Source organism: Schistocerca nitens, unplaced genomic scaffold (assembly GCF_023898315.1).
Source record: "Schistocerca nitens isolate TAMUIC-IGC-003100 unplaced genomic scaffold, iqSchNite1.1 HiC_scaffold_282, whole genome shotgun sequence".
Classification (NCBI taxonomy): domain Eukaryota; kingdom Metazoa; phylum Arthropoda; class Insecta; order Orthoptera; family Acrididae; genus Schistocerca; species Schistocerca nitens.
The window spans coordinates 56,797-66,733 of NW_026045820.1; the positions used below are offsets into that span (position 1 = coordinate 56,797).

Here is a 9,937-nt window from a genome sequence, read left to right on the forward strand (position 1 = left end):
AAGCTACTAGTGCAATTTTCGCGTTCTGACATTAAAGTGTAGGCGCCGACTCACGCTTTCTCCAGGCGCGAACTGTCTAGTATTTTTGATATTTATATCGTTTAACGCTAATATATAACTGAGAGATAATGATTACGCAATATTTTGCTCGATTAGACGTCTTTAGCCAGGCAGAGTATAATATTTTTCCTTAAGTTATGGGAATAGAAAGATCGTGAAAGGGGGTATAGCTCAGTCGTAGAGCATTCGACTGCAGATCGAGAGGTCCCCGGTTCAATCCCGGGTGCCCCCTTCATTTTTCAGTATCTCGAAAAAACAAATGACGGTTGTCGCGGTGAGTTGCAAATAACATGTTTCAGATGCACTCCGCACGCCATACCGAAGGCTTTGGAGCAACATTTCAATGGGGGGATCGCAGCCCAGGCTCTTGCAGGTCATCGTCCTCCCGCCATGCGGTCGAACTGTACGAAATCCACTTGCTTGGGGGAAGAATCTTGTACACTGAATTTTATAGAATATGGTGATAGGCAAAAGTTTTCGTGTACTGCTGCACGGAGAAACAAAAATTGGAGGAGCTGGGATTTGAACCCAGGACTTTCTGCATGCGAAGCAGACACTCTACCACTGAGTTACACCCCCGCCAGAGCAACTACATCTGGGACGAGTCTCTCGTGGATCCTACTGTCATTATTTCTTAGGTTTGAACGGTACAGTAAGTGTTCGAGGAACCTATTCATGACAAGACCTCAGCAGCGTCGACTCCGTGGCGCAACGGTAGCGCGTCTGACTCCAGATCAGAAGGTTGCGTGTTCAAATCACGTCGGGGTCACAGTGAAATTTTCGTTTACGAAAGCCATAGGCGAGTATGTCAGTTTAATCAGATACCAAACGATTACAGAGAACGGACGAACAGAACTTGCTTGAAAAAAGCTACTAGTGCAATTTTCGCGTTCTGACATTAAAGTGTAGGCGCCGACTCACACTTTCTCCAGGCGCGAACTGTCTAGTATTTTTGATATTTATATCGTTTAACGCTAATATATAACTGAGAGATAATGATTACGCAATATTTTGCTCGATTAGACGTCTTTAGCCAGGCAGAGTATAATATTTTTCCTTAAGTTATGGGAATAGAAAGATCGTGAAAGGGGGTATAGCTCAGTCGTAGAGCATTCGACTGCAGATCGAGAGGTCCCCGGTTCAATCCCGGGTGCCCCCTTCATTTTTCAGTATCTCGAAAAAACAAATGACGGTTGTCGCGGTGAGTTGCAAATAACATGTTTCAGATGCACTCCGCACGCCATACCGAAGGCTTTGGAGCAACATTTCAGTGGGGGGATCGCAGCCCAGGCTCTTGCAGGTCATCGTCCTCCCGCCATGCGGTCGAACTGTACGAAATCCACTTGCTTGGGGGAAGAATCTTGTACACTGAATTTTATAGAATATGGTGATAGGCAAAAGTTTTCGTGTACTGCTGCACGGAGAAACAAAAATTGGAGGAGCTGGGATTTGAACCCAGGACTTTCTGCATGCGAAGCAGACACTCTACCACTGAGTTACACCCCCGCCAGAGCAACTACATCTGGGACGAGTCTCTCGTGGATCCTACTGTCATTATTTCTTAGGTTTGAACGGTACAGTAAGTGTTCGAGGAACCTATTCATGACAAGACCTCAGCAGCGTCGACTCCGTGGCGCAACGGTAGCGCGTCTGACTCCAGATCAGAAGGTTGCGTGTTCAAATCACGTCGGGGTCACAGTGAAATTTTCGTTTACGAAAGCCATAGGCGAGTATGTCAGTTTAATCAGATACCAAACGATTACAGAGAACGGACGAACAGAACTTGCTTGAAAAAAGCTACTAGTGCAATTTTCGCGTTCTGACATTAAAGTGTAGGCGCCGACTCACACTTTCTCCAGGCGCGAACTGTCTAGTATTTTTGATATTTATATCGTTTAACGCTAATATATAACTGAGAGATAATGATTACGCAATATTTTGCTCGATTAGACGTCTTTAGCCAGGCAGAGTATAATATTTTTCCTTAAGTTATGGGAATAGAAAGATCGTGAAAGGGGGTATAGCTCAGTCGTAGAGCATTCGACTGCAGATCGAGAGGTCCCCGGTTCAATCCCGGGTGCCCCCTTCATTTTTCAGTATCTCGAAAAAACAAATGACGGTTGTCGCGGTGAGTTGCAAATAACATGTTTCAGATGCACTCCGCACGCCATACCGAAGGCTTTGGAGCAACATTTCAATGGGGGGATCGCAGCCCAGGCTCTTGCAGGTCATCGTCCTCCCGCCATGCGGTCGAACTGTACGAAATCCACTTGCTTGGGGGAAGAATCTTGTACACTGAATTTTATAGAATATGGTGATAGGCAAAAGTTTTCGTGTACTGCTGCACGGAGAAACAAAAATTGGAGGAGCTGGGATTTGAACCCAGGACTTTCTGCATGCGAAGCAGACACTCTACCACTGAGTTACACCCCCGCCAGAGCAACTACATCTGGGACGAGTCTCTCGTGGATCCTACTGTCATTATTTCTTAGGTTTGAACGGTACAGTAAGTGTTCGAGGAACCTATTCATGACAAGACCTCAGCAGCGTCGACTCCGTGGCGCAACGGTAGCGCGTCTGACTCCAGATCAGAAGGTTGCGTGTTCAAATCACGTCGGGGTCACAGTGAAATTTTCGTTTACGAAAGCCATAGGCGAGTATGTCAGTTTAATCAGATACCAAACGATTACAGAGAACGGACGAACAGAACTTGCTTGAAAAAAGCTACTAGTGCAATTTTCGCGTTCTGACATTAAAGTGTAGGCGCCGACTCACACTTTCTCCAGGCGCGAACTGTCTAGTATTTTTGATATTTATATCGTTTAACGCTAATATATAACTGAGAGATAATGATTACGCAATATTTTGCTCGATTAGACGTCTTTAGCCAGGCAGAGTATAATATTTTTCCTTAAGTTATGGGAATAGAAAGATCGTGAAAGGGGGTATAGCTCAGTCGTAGAGCATTCGACTGCAGATCGAGAGGTCCCCGGTTCAATCCCGGGTGCCCCCTTCATTTTTCAGTATCTCGAAAAAACAAATGACGGTTGTCGCGGTGAGTTGCAAATAACATGTTTCAGATGCACTCCGCACGCCATACCGAAGGCTTTGGAGCAACATTTCAATGGGGGGATCGCAGCCCAGGCTCTTGCAGGTCATCGTCCTCCCGCCATGCGGTCGAACTGTACGAAATCCACTTGCTTGGGGGAAGAATCTTGTACACTGAATTTTATAGAATATGGTGATAGGCAAAAGTTTTCGTGTACTGCTGCACGGAGAAACAAAAATTGGAGGAGCTGGGATTTGAACCCAGGACTTTCTGCATGCGAAGCAGACACTCTACCACTGAGTTACACCCCCGCCAGAGCAACTACATCTGGGACGAGTCTCTCGTGGATCCTACTGTCATTATTTCTTAGGTTTGAACGGTACAGTAAGTGTTCGAGGAACCTATTCATGACAAGACCTCAGCAGCGTCGACTCCGTGGCGCAACGGTAGCGCGTCTGACTCCAGATCAGAAGGTTGCGTGTTCAAATCACGTCGGGGTCACAGTGAAATTTTCGTTTACGAAAGCCATAGGCGAGTATGTCAGTTTAATCAGATACCAAACGATTACAGAGAACGGACGAACAGAACTTGCTTGAAAAAAGCTACTAGTGCAATTTTCGCGTTCTGACATTAAAGTGTAGGCGCCGACTCACACTTTCTCCAGGCGCGAACTGTCTAGTATTTTTGATATTTATATCGTTTAACGCTAATATATAACTGAGAGATAATGATTACGCAATATTTTGCTCGATTAGACGTCTTTAGCCAGGCAGAGTATAATATTTTTCCTTAAGTTATGGGAATAGAAAGATCGTGAAAGGGGGTATAGCTCAGTCGTAGAGCATTCGACTGCAGATCGAGAGGTCCCCGGTTCAATCCCGGGTGCCCCCTTCATTTTTCAGTATCTCGAAAAAACAAATGACGGTTGTCGCGGTGAGTTGCAAATAACATGTTTCAGATGCACTCCGCACGCCATACCGAAGGCTTTGGAGCAACATTTCAATGGGGGGATCGCAGCCCAGGCTCTTGCAGGTCATCGTCCTCCCGCCATGCGGTCGAACTGTACGAAATCCACTTGCTTGGGGGAAGAATCTTGTACACTGAATTTTATAGAATATGGTGATAGGCAAAAGTTTTCGTGTACTGCTGCACGGAGAAACAAAAATTGGAGGAGCTGGGATTTGAACCCAGGACTTTCTGCATGCGAAGCAGACACTCTACCACTGAGTTACACCCCCGCCAGAGCAACTACATCTGGGACGAGTCTCTCGTGGATCCTACTGTCATTATTTCTTAGGTTTGAACGGTACAGTAAGTGTTCGAGGAACCTATTCATGACAAGACCTCAGCAGCGTCGACTCCGTGGCGCAACGGTAGCGCGTCTGACTCCAGATCAGAAGGTTGCGTGTTCAAATCACGTCGGGGTCACAGTGAAATTTTCGTTTACGAAAGCCATAGGCGAGTATGTCAGTTTAATCAGATACCAAACGATTACAGAGAACGGACGAACAGAACTTGCTTGAAAAAAGCTACTAGTGCAATTTTCGCGTTCTGACATTAAAGTGTAGGCGCCGACTCACACTTTCTCCAGGCGCGAACTGTCTAGTATTTTTGATATTTATATCGTTTAACGCTAATATATAACTGAGAGATAATGATTACGCAATATTTTGCTCGATTAGACGTCTTTAGCCAGGCAGAGTATAATATTGTTCCTTAAGTTATGGGAATAGAAAGATCGTGAAAGGGGGTATAGCTCAGTCGTAGAGCATTCGACTGCAGATCGAGAGGTCCCCGGTTCAATCCCGGGTGCCCCCTTCATTTTTCAGTATCTCGAAAAAACAAATGACGGTTGTCGCGGTGAGTTGCAAATAACATGTTTCAGATGCACTCCGCACGCCATACCGAAGGCTTTGGAGCAACATTTCAATGGGGGGATCGCAGCCCAGGCTCTTGCAGGTCATCGTCCTCCCGCCATGCGGTCGAACTGTACGAAATCCACTTGCTTGGGGGAAGAATCTTGTACACTGAATTTTATAGAATATGGTGATAGGCAAAAGTTTTCGTGTACTGCTGCACGGAGAAACAAAAATTGGAGGAGCTGGGATTTGAACCCAGGACTTTCTGCATGCGAAGCAGACACTCTACCACTGAGTTACACCCCCGCCAGAGCAACTACATCTGGGACGAGTCTCTCGTGGATCCTACTGTCATTATTTCTTAGGTTTGAACGGTACAGTAAGTGTTCGAGGAACCTATTCATGACAAGACCTCAGCAGCGTCGACTCCGTGGCGCAACGGTAGCGCGTCTGACTCCAGATCAGAAGGTTGCGTGTTCAAATCACGTCGGGGTCACAGTGAAATTTTCGTTTACGAAAGCCATAGGCGAGTATGTCAGTTTAATCAGATACCAAACGATTACAGAGAACGGACGAACAGAACTTGCTTGAAAAAAGCTACTAGTGCAATTTTCGCGTTCTGACATTAAAGTGTAGGCGCCGACTCACACTTTCTCCAGGCGCGAACTGTCTAGTATTTTTGATATTTATATCGTTTAACGCTAATATATAACTGAGAGATAATGATTACGCAATATTTTGCTCGATTAGACGTCTTTAGCCAGGCAGAGTATAATATTTTTCCTTAAGTTATGGGAATAGAAAGATCGTGAAAGGGGGTATAGCTCAGTCGTAGAGCATTCGACTGCAGATCGAGAGGTCCCCGGTTCAATCCCGGGTGCCCCCTTCATTTTTCAGTATCTCGAAAAAACAAATGACGGTTGTCGCGGTGAGTTGCAAATAACATGTTTCAGATGCACTCCGCACGCCATACCGAAGGCTTTGGAGCAACATTTCAATGGGGGGATCGCAGCCCAGGCTCTTGCAGGTCATCGTCCTCCCGCCATGCGGTCGAACTGTACGAAATCCACTTGCTTGGGGGAAGAATCTTGTACACTGAATTTTATAGAATATGGTGATAGGCAAAAGTTTTCGTGTACTGCTGCACGGAGAAACAAAAATTGGAGGAGCTGGGATTTGAACCCAGGACTTTCTGCATGCGAAGCAGACACTCTACCACTGAGTTACACCCCCGCCAGAGCAACTACATCTGGGACGAGTCTCTCGTGGATCCTACTGTCATTATTTCTTAGGTTTGAACGGTACAGTAAGTGTTCGAGGAACCTATTCATGACAAGACCTCAGCAGCGTCGACTCCGTGGCGCAACGGTAGCGCGTCTGACTCCAGATCAGAAGGTTGCGTGTTCAAATCACGTCGGGGTCACAGTGAAATTTTCGTTTACGAAAGCCATAGGCGAGTATGTCAGTTTAATCAGATACCAAACGATTACAGAGAACGGACGAACAGAACTTGCTTGAAAAAAGCTACTAGTGCAATTTTCGCGTTCTGACATTAAAGTGTAGGCGCCGACTCACACTTTCTCCAGGCGCGAACTGTCTAGTATTTTTGATATTTATATCGTTTAACGCTAATATATAACTGAGAGATAATGATTACGCAATATTTTGCTCGATTAGACGTCTTTAGCCAGGCAGAGTATAATATTTTTCCTTAAGTTATGGGAATAGAAAGATCGTGAAAGGGGGTATAGCTCAGTCGTAGAGCATTCGACTGCAGATCGAGAGGTCCCCGGTTCAATCCCGGGTGCCCCCTTCATTTTTCAGTATCTCGAAAAAACAAATGACGGTTGTCGCGGTGAGTTGCAAATAACATGTTTCAGATGCACTCCGCACGCCATACCGAAGGCTTTGGAGCAACATTTCAATGGGGGGATCGCAGCCCAGGCTCTTGCAGGTCATCGTCCTCCCGCCATGCGGTCGAACTGTACGAAATCCACTTGCTTGGGGGAAGAATCTTGTACACTGAATTTTATAGAATATGGTGATAGGCAAAAGTTTTCGTGTACTGCTGCACGGAGAAACAAAAATTGGAGGAGCTGGGATTTGAACCCAGGACTTTCTGCATGCGAAGCAGACACTCTACCACTGAGTTACACCCCCGCCAGAGCAACTACATCTGGGACGAGTCTCTCGTGGATCCTACTGTCATTATTTCTTAGGTTTGAACGGTACAGTAAGTGTTCGAGGAACCTATTCATGACAAGACCTCAGCAGCGTCGACTCCGTGGCGCAACGGTAGCGCGTCTGACTCCAGATCAGAAGGTTGCGTGTTCAAATCACGTCGGGGTCACAGTGAAATTTTCGTTTACGAAAGCCATAGGCGAGTATGTCAGTTTAATCAGATACCAAACGATTACAGAGAACGGACGAACAGAACTTGCTTGAAAAAAGCTACTAGTGCAATTTTCGCGTTCTGACATTAAAGTGTAGGCGCCGACTCACACTTTCTCCAGGCGCGAACTGTCTAGTATTTTTGATATTTATATCGTTTAACGCTAATATATAACTGAGAGATAATGATTACGCAATATTTTGCTCGATTAGACGTCTTTAGCCAGGCAGAGTATAATATTTTTCCTTAAGTTATGGGAATAGAAAGATCGTGAAAGGGGGTATAGCTCAGTCGTAGAGCATTCGACTGCAGATCGAGAGGTCCCCGGTTCAATCCCGGGTGCCCCCTTCATTTTTCAGTATCTCGAAAAAACAAATGACGGTTGTCGCGGTGAGTTGCAAATAACATGTTTCAGATGCACTCCGCACGCCATACCGAAGGCTTTGGAGCAACATTTCAATGGGGGGATCGCAGCCCAGGCTCTTGCAGGTCATCGTCCTCCCGCCATGCGGTCGAACTGTACGAAATCCACTTGCTTGGGGGAAGAATCTTGTACACTGAATTTTATAGAATATGGTGATAGGCAAAAGTTTTCGTGTACTGCTGCACGGAGAAACAAAAATTGGAGGAGCTGGGATTTGAACCCAGGACTTTCTGCATGCGAAGCAGACACTCTACCACTGAGTTACACCCCCGCCAGAGCAACTACATCTGGGACGAGTCTCTCGTGGATCCTACTGTCATTATTTCTTAGGTTTGAACGGTACAGTAAGTGTTCGAGGAACCTATTCATGACAAGACCTCAGCAGCGTCGACTCCGTGGCGCAACGGTAGCGCGTCTGACTCCAGATCAGAAGGTTGCGTGTTCAAATCACGTCGGGGTCACAGTGAAATTTTCGTTTACGAAAGCCATAGGCGAGTATGTCAGTTTAATCAGATACCAAACGATTACAGAGAACGGACGAACAGAACTTGCTTGAAAAAAGCTACTAGTGCAATTTTCGCGTTCTGACATTAAAGTGTAGGCGCCGACTCACACTTTCTCCAGGCGCGAACTGTCTAGTATTTTTGATATTTATATCGTTTAACGCTAATATATAACTGAGAGATAATGATTACGCAATATTTTGCTCGATTAGACGTCTTTAGCCAGGCAGAGTATAATATTTTTCCTTAAGTTATGGGAATAGAAAGATCGTGAAAGGGGGTATAGCTCAGTCGTAGAGCATTCGACTGCAGATCGAGAGGTCCCCGGTTCAATCCCGGGTGCCCCCTTCATTTTTCAGTATCTCGAAAAAACAAATGACGGTTGTCGCGGTGAGTTGCAAATAACATGTTTCAGATGCACTCCGCACGCCATACCGAAGGCTTTGGAGCAACATTTCAATGGGGGGATCGCAGCCCAGGCTCTTGCAGGTCATCGTCCTCCCGCCATGCGGTCGAACTGTACGAAATCCACTTGCTTGGGGGAAGAATCTTGTACACTGAATTTTATAGAATATGGTGATAGGCAAAAGTTTTCGTGTACTGCTGCACGGAGAAACAAAAATTGGAGGAGCTGGGATTTGAACCCAGGACTTTCTGCATGCGAAGCAGACACTCTACCACTGAGTTACACCCCCGCCAGAGCAACTACATCTGGGACGAGTCTCTCGTGGATCCTACTGTCATTATTTCTTAGGTTTGAACGGTACAGTAAGTGTTCGAGGAACCTATTCATGACAAGACCTCAGCAGCGTCGACTCCGTGGCGCAACGGTAGCGCGTCTGACTCCAGATCAGAAGGTTGCGTGTTCAAATCACGTCGGGGTCACAGTGAAATTTTCGTTTACGAAAGCCATAGGCGAGTATGTCAGTTTAATCAGATACCAAACGATTACAGAGAACGGACGAACAGAACTTGCTTGAAAAAAGCTACTAGTGCAATTTTCGCGTTCTGACATTAAAGTGTAGGCGCCGACTCACACTTTCTCCAGGCGCGAACTGTCTAGTATTTTTGATATTTATATCGTTTAACGCTAATATATAACTGAGAGATAATGATTACGCAATATTTTGCTCGATTAGACGTCTTTAGCCAGGCAGAGTATAATATTTTTCCTTAAGTTATGGGAATAGAAAGATCGTGAAAGGGGGTATAGCTCAGTCGTAGAGCATTCGACTGCAGATCGAGAGGTCCCCGGTTCAATCCCGGGTGCCCCCTTCATTTTTCAGTATCTCGAAAAAACAAATGACGGTTGTCGCGGTGAGTTGCAAATAACATGTTTCAGATGCACTCCGCACGCCATACCGAAGGCTTTGGAGCAACATTTCAATGGGGGGATCGCAGCCCAGGCTCTTGCAGGTCATCGTCCTCCCGCCATGCGGTCGAACTGTACGAAATCCACTTGCTTGGGGGAAGAATCTTGTACACTGAATTTTATAGAATATGGTGATAGGCAAAAGTTTTCGTGTACTGCTGCACGGAGAAACAAAAATTGGAGGAGCTGGGATTTGAACCCAGGACTTTCTGCATGCGAAGCAGACACTCTACCACTGAGTTACACCCCCGCCAGAGCAACTACATCTGGGACGAGTC

General features: G+C 46.0%; 32 non-coding genes across 32 annotated transcripts; 21 read left to right on the forward strand and 11 right to left on the reverse strand.

Annotated features, from left to right (window-relative positions):
* The first annotated feature begins 220 nt into the window (after nt 1–220).
* On the forward strand, nt 221–292 carry Trnac-gca (transfer RNA cysteine (anticodon GCA)). The gene has a single exon. It is a non-coding gene; the product is annotated as a tRNA-Cys (tRNA).
* Nucleotides 293–567: 275 nt separating this feature from the next.
* On the reverse strand, nt 568–639 carry Trnaa-cgc (transfer RNA alanine (anticodon CGC)). The gene has a single exon. It is a non-coding gene; the product is annotated as a tRNA-Ala (tRNA).
* A 118-nt stretch (nt 640–757) lies between these two features.
* Trnaw-cca (transfer RNA tryptophan (anticodon CCA)) lies at nt 758–829 on the forward strand. The gene has a single exon. It is a non-coding gene; the product is annotated as a tRNA-Trp (tRNA).
* Nucleotides 830–1,147: 318 nt separating this feature from the next.
* Trnac-gca (transfer RNA cysteine (anticodon GCA)) lies at nt 1,148–1,219 on the forward strand. Its single transcript has one exon. It is a non-coding gene; the product is annotated as a tRNA-Cys (tRNA).
* A 275-nt stretch (nt 1,220–1,494) lies between these two features.
* Trnaa-cgc (transfer RNA alanine (anticodon CGC)) lies at nt 1,495–1,566 on the reverse strand. Its single transcript has one exon. It is a non-coding gene; the product is annotated as a tRNA-Ala (tRNA).
* Nucleotides 1,567–1,684: 118 nt separating this feature from the next.
* Trnaw-cca (transfer RNA tryptophan (anticodon CCA)) lies at nt 1,685–1,756 on the forward strand. The gene has a single exon. It is a non-coding gene; the product is annotated as a tRNA-Trp (tRNA).
* Nucleotides 1,757–2,074: 318 nt separating this feature from the next.
* Trnac-gca (transfer RNA cysteine (anticodon GCA)) lies at nt 2,075–2,146 on the forward strand. Its single transcript has one exon. It is a non-coding gene; the product is annotated as a tRNA-Cys (tRNA).
* Nucleotides 2,147–2,421: 275 nt separating this feature from the next.
* Nucleotides 2,422–2,493, reverse strand: Trnaa-cgc (transfer RNA alanine (anticodon CGC)). Its single transcript has one exon. It is a non-coding gene; the product is annotated as a tRNA-Ala (tRNA).
* A 118-nt stretch (nt 2,494–2,611) lies between these two features.
* Trnaw-cca (transfer RNA tryptophan (anticodon CCA)) lies at nt 2,612–2,683 on the forward strand. The gene has a single exon. It is a non-coding gene; the product is annotated as a tRNA-Trp (tRNA).
* A 318-nt stretch (nt 2,684–3,001) lies between these two features.
* Nucleotides 3,002–3,073, forward strand: Trnac-gca (transfer RNA cysteine (anticodon GCA)). The gene has a single exon. It is a non-coding gene; the product is annotated as a tRNA-Cys (tRNA).
* A 275-nt stretch (nt 3,074–3,348) lies between these two features.
* Trnaa-cgc (transfer RNA alanine (anticodon CGC)) lies at nt 3,349–3,420 on the reverse strand. The gene has a single exon. It is a non-coding gene; the product is annotated as a tRNA-Ala (tRNA).
* Nucleotides 3,421–3,538: 118 nt separating this feature from the next.
* Trnaw-cca (transfer RNA tryptophan (anticodon CCA)) lies at nt 3,539–3,610 on the forward strand. The gene has a single exon. It is a non-coding gene; the product is annotated as a tRNA-Trp (tRNA).
* A 318-nt stretch (nt 3,611–3,928) lies between these two features.
* Nucleotides 3,929–4,000, forward strand: Trnac-gca (transfer RNA cysteine (anticodon GCA)). Its single transcript has one exon. It is a non-coding gene; the product is annotated as a tRNA-Cys (tRNA).
* A 275-nt stretch (nt 4,001–4,275) lies between these two features.
* Nucleotides 4,276–4,347, reverse strand: Trnaa-cgc (transfer RNA alanine (anticodon CGC)). Its single transcript has one exon. It is a non-coding gene; the product is annotated as a tRNA-Ala (tRNA).
* A 118-nt stretch (nt 4,348–4,465) lies between these two features.
* Nucleotides 4,466–4,537, forward strand: Trnaw-cca (transfer RNA tryptophan (anticodon CCA)). The gene has a single exon. It is a non-coding gene; the product is annotated as a tRNA-Trp (tRNA).
* A 318-nt stretch (nt 4,538–4,855) lies between these two features.
* On the forward strand, nt 4,856–4,927 carry Trnac-gca (transfer RNA cysteine (anticodon GCA)). Its single transcript has one exon. It is a non-coding gene; the product is annotated as a tRNA-Cys (tRNA).
* Nucleotides 4,928–5,202: 275 nt separating this feature from the next.
* Trnaa-cgc (transfer RNA alanine (anticodon CGC)) lies at nt 5,203–5,274 on the reverse strand. Its single transcript has one exon. It is a non-coding gene; the product is annotated as a tRNA-Ala (tRNA).
* Nucleotides 5,275–5,392: 118 nt separating this feature from the next.
* On the forward strand, nt 5,393–5,464 carry Trnaw-cca (transfer RNA tryptophan (anticodon CCA)). Its single transcript has one exon. It is a non-coding gene; the product is annotated as a tRNA-Trp (tRNA).
* Nucleotides 5,465–5,782: 318 nt separating this feature from the next.
* On the forward strand, nt 5,783–5,854 carry Trnac-gca (transfer RNA cysteine (anticodon GCA)). The gene has a single exon. It is a non-coding gene; the product is annotated as a tRNA-Cys (tRNA).
* Nucleotides 5,855–6,129: 275 nt separating this feature from the next.
* On the reverse strand, nt 6,130–6,201 carry Trnaa-cgc (transfer RNA alanine (anticodon CGC)). The gene has a single exon. It is a non-coding gene; the product is annotated as a tRNA-Ala (tRNA).
* A 118-nt stretch (nt 6,202–6,319) lies between these two features.
* On the forward strand, nt 6,320–6,391 carry Trnaw-cca (transfer RNA tryptophan (anticodon CCA)). The gene has a single exon. It is a non-coding gene; the product is annotated as a tRNA-Trp (tRNA).
* Nucleotides 6,392–6,709: 318 nt separating this feature from the next.
* Nucleotides 6,710–6,781, forward strand: Trnac-gca (transfer RNA cysteine (anticodon GCA)). Its single transcript has one exon. It is a non-coding gene; the product is annotated as a tRNA-Cys (tRNA).
* Nucleotides 6,782–7,056: 275 nt separating this feature from the next.
* On the reverse strand, nt 7,057–7,128 carry Trnaa-cgc (transfer RNA alanine (anticodon CGC)). Its single transcript has one exon. It is a non-coding gene; the product is annotated as a tRNA-Ala (tRNA).
* A 118-nt stretch (nt 7,129–7,246) lies between these two features.
* On the forward strand, nt 7,247–7,318 carry Trnaw-cca (transfer RNA tryptophan (anticodon CCA)). The gene has a single exon. It is a non-coding gene; the product is annotated as a tRNA-Trp (tRNA).
* Nucleotides 7,319–7,636: 318 nt separating this feature from the next.
* Trnac-gca (transfer RNA cysteine (anticodon GCA)) lies at nt 7,637–7,708 on the forward strand. The gene has a single exon. It is a non-coding gene; the product is annotated as a tRNA-Cys (tRNA).
* Nucleotides 7,709–7,983: 275 nt separating this feature from the next.
* Trnaa-cgc (transfer RNA alanine (anticodon CGC)) lies at nt 7,984–8,055 on the reverse strand. The gene has a single exon. It is a non-coding gene; the product is annotated as a tRNA-Ala (tRNA).
* A 118-nt stretch (nt 8,056–8,173) lies between these two features.
* Nucleotides 8,174–8,245, forward strand: Trnaw-cca (transfer RNA tryptophan (anticodon CCA)). Its single transcript has one exon. It is a non-coding gene; the product is annotated as a tRNA-Trp (tRNA).
* Nucleotides 8,246–8,563: 318 nt separating this feature from the next.
* Trnac-gca (transfer RNA cysteine (anticodon GCA)) lies at nt 8,564–8,635 on the forward strand. Its single transcript has one exon. It is a non-coding gene; the product is annotated as a tRNA-Cys (tRNA).
* Nucleotides 8,636–8,910: 275 nt separating this feature from the next.
* Trnaa-cgc (transfer RNA alanine (anticodon CGC)) lies at nt 8,911–8,982 on the reverse strand. The gene has a single exon. It is a non-coding gene; the product is annotated as a tRNA-Ala (tRNA).
* Nucleotides 8,983–9,100: 118 nt separating this feature from the next.
* Trnaw-cca (transfer RNA tryptophan (anticodon CCA)) lies at nt 9,101–9,172 on the forward strand. The gene has a single exon. It is a non-coding gene; the product is annotated as a tRNA-Trp (tRNA).
* Nucleotides 9,173–9,490: 318 nt separating this feature from the next.
* Trnac-gca (transfer RNA cysteine (anticodon GCA)) lies at nt 9,491–9,562 on the forward strand. Its single transcript has one exon. It is a non-coding gene; the product is annotated as a tRNA-Cys (tRNA).
* A 275-nt stretch (nt 9,563–9,837) lies between these two features.
* Trnaa-cgc (transfer RNA alanine (anticodon CGC)) lies at nt 9,838–9,909 on the reverse strand. Its single transcript has one exon. It is a non-coding gene; the product is annotated as a tRNA-Ala (tRNA).
* Between the last annotated feature and the right edge of the window lie 28 nt (nt 9,910–9,937).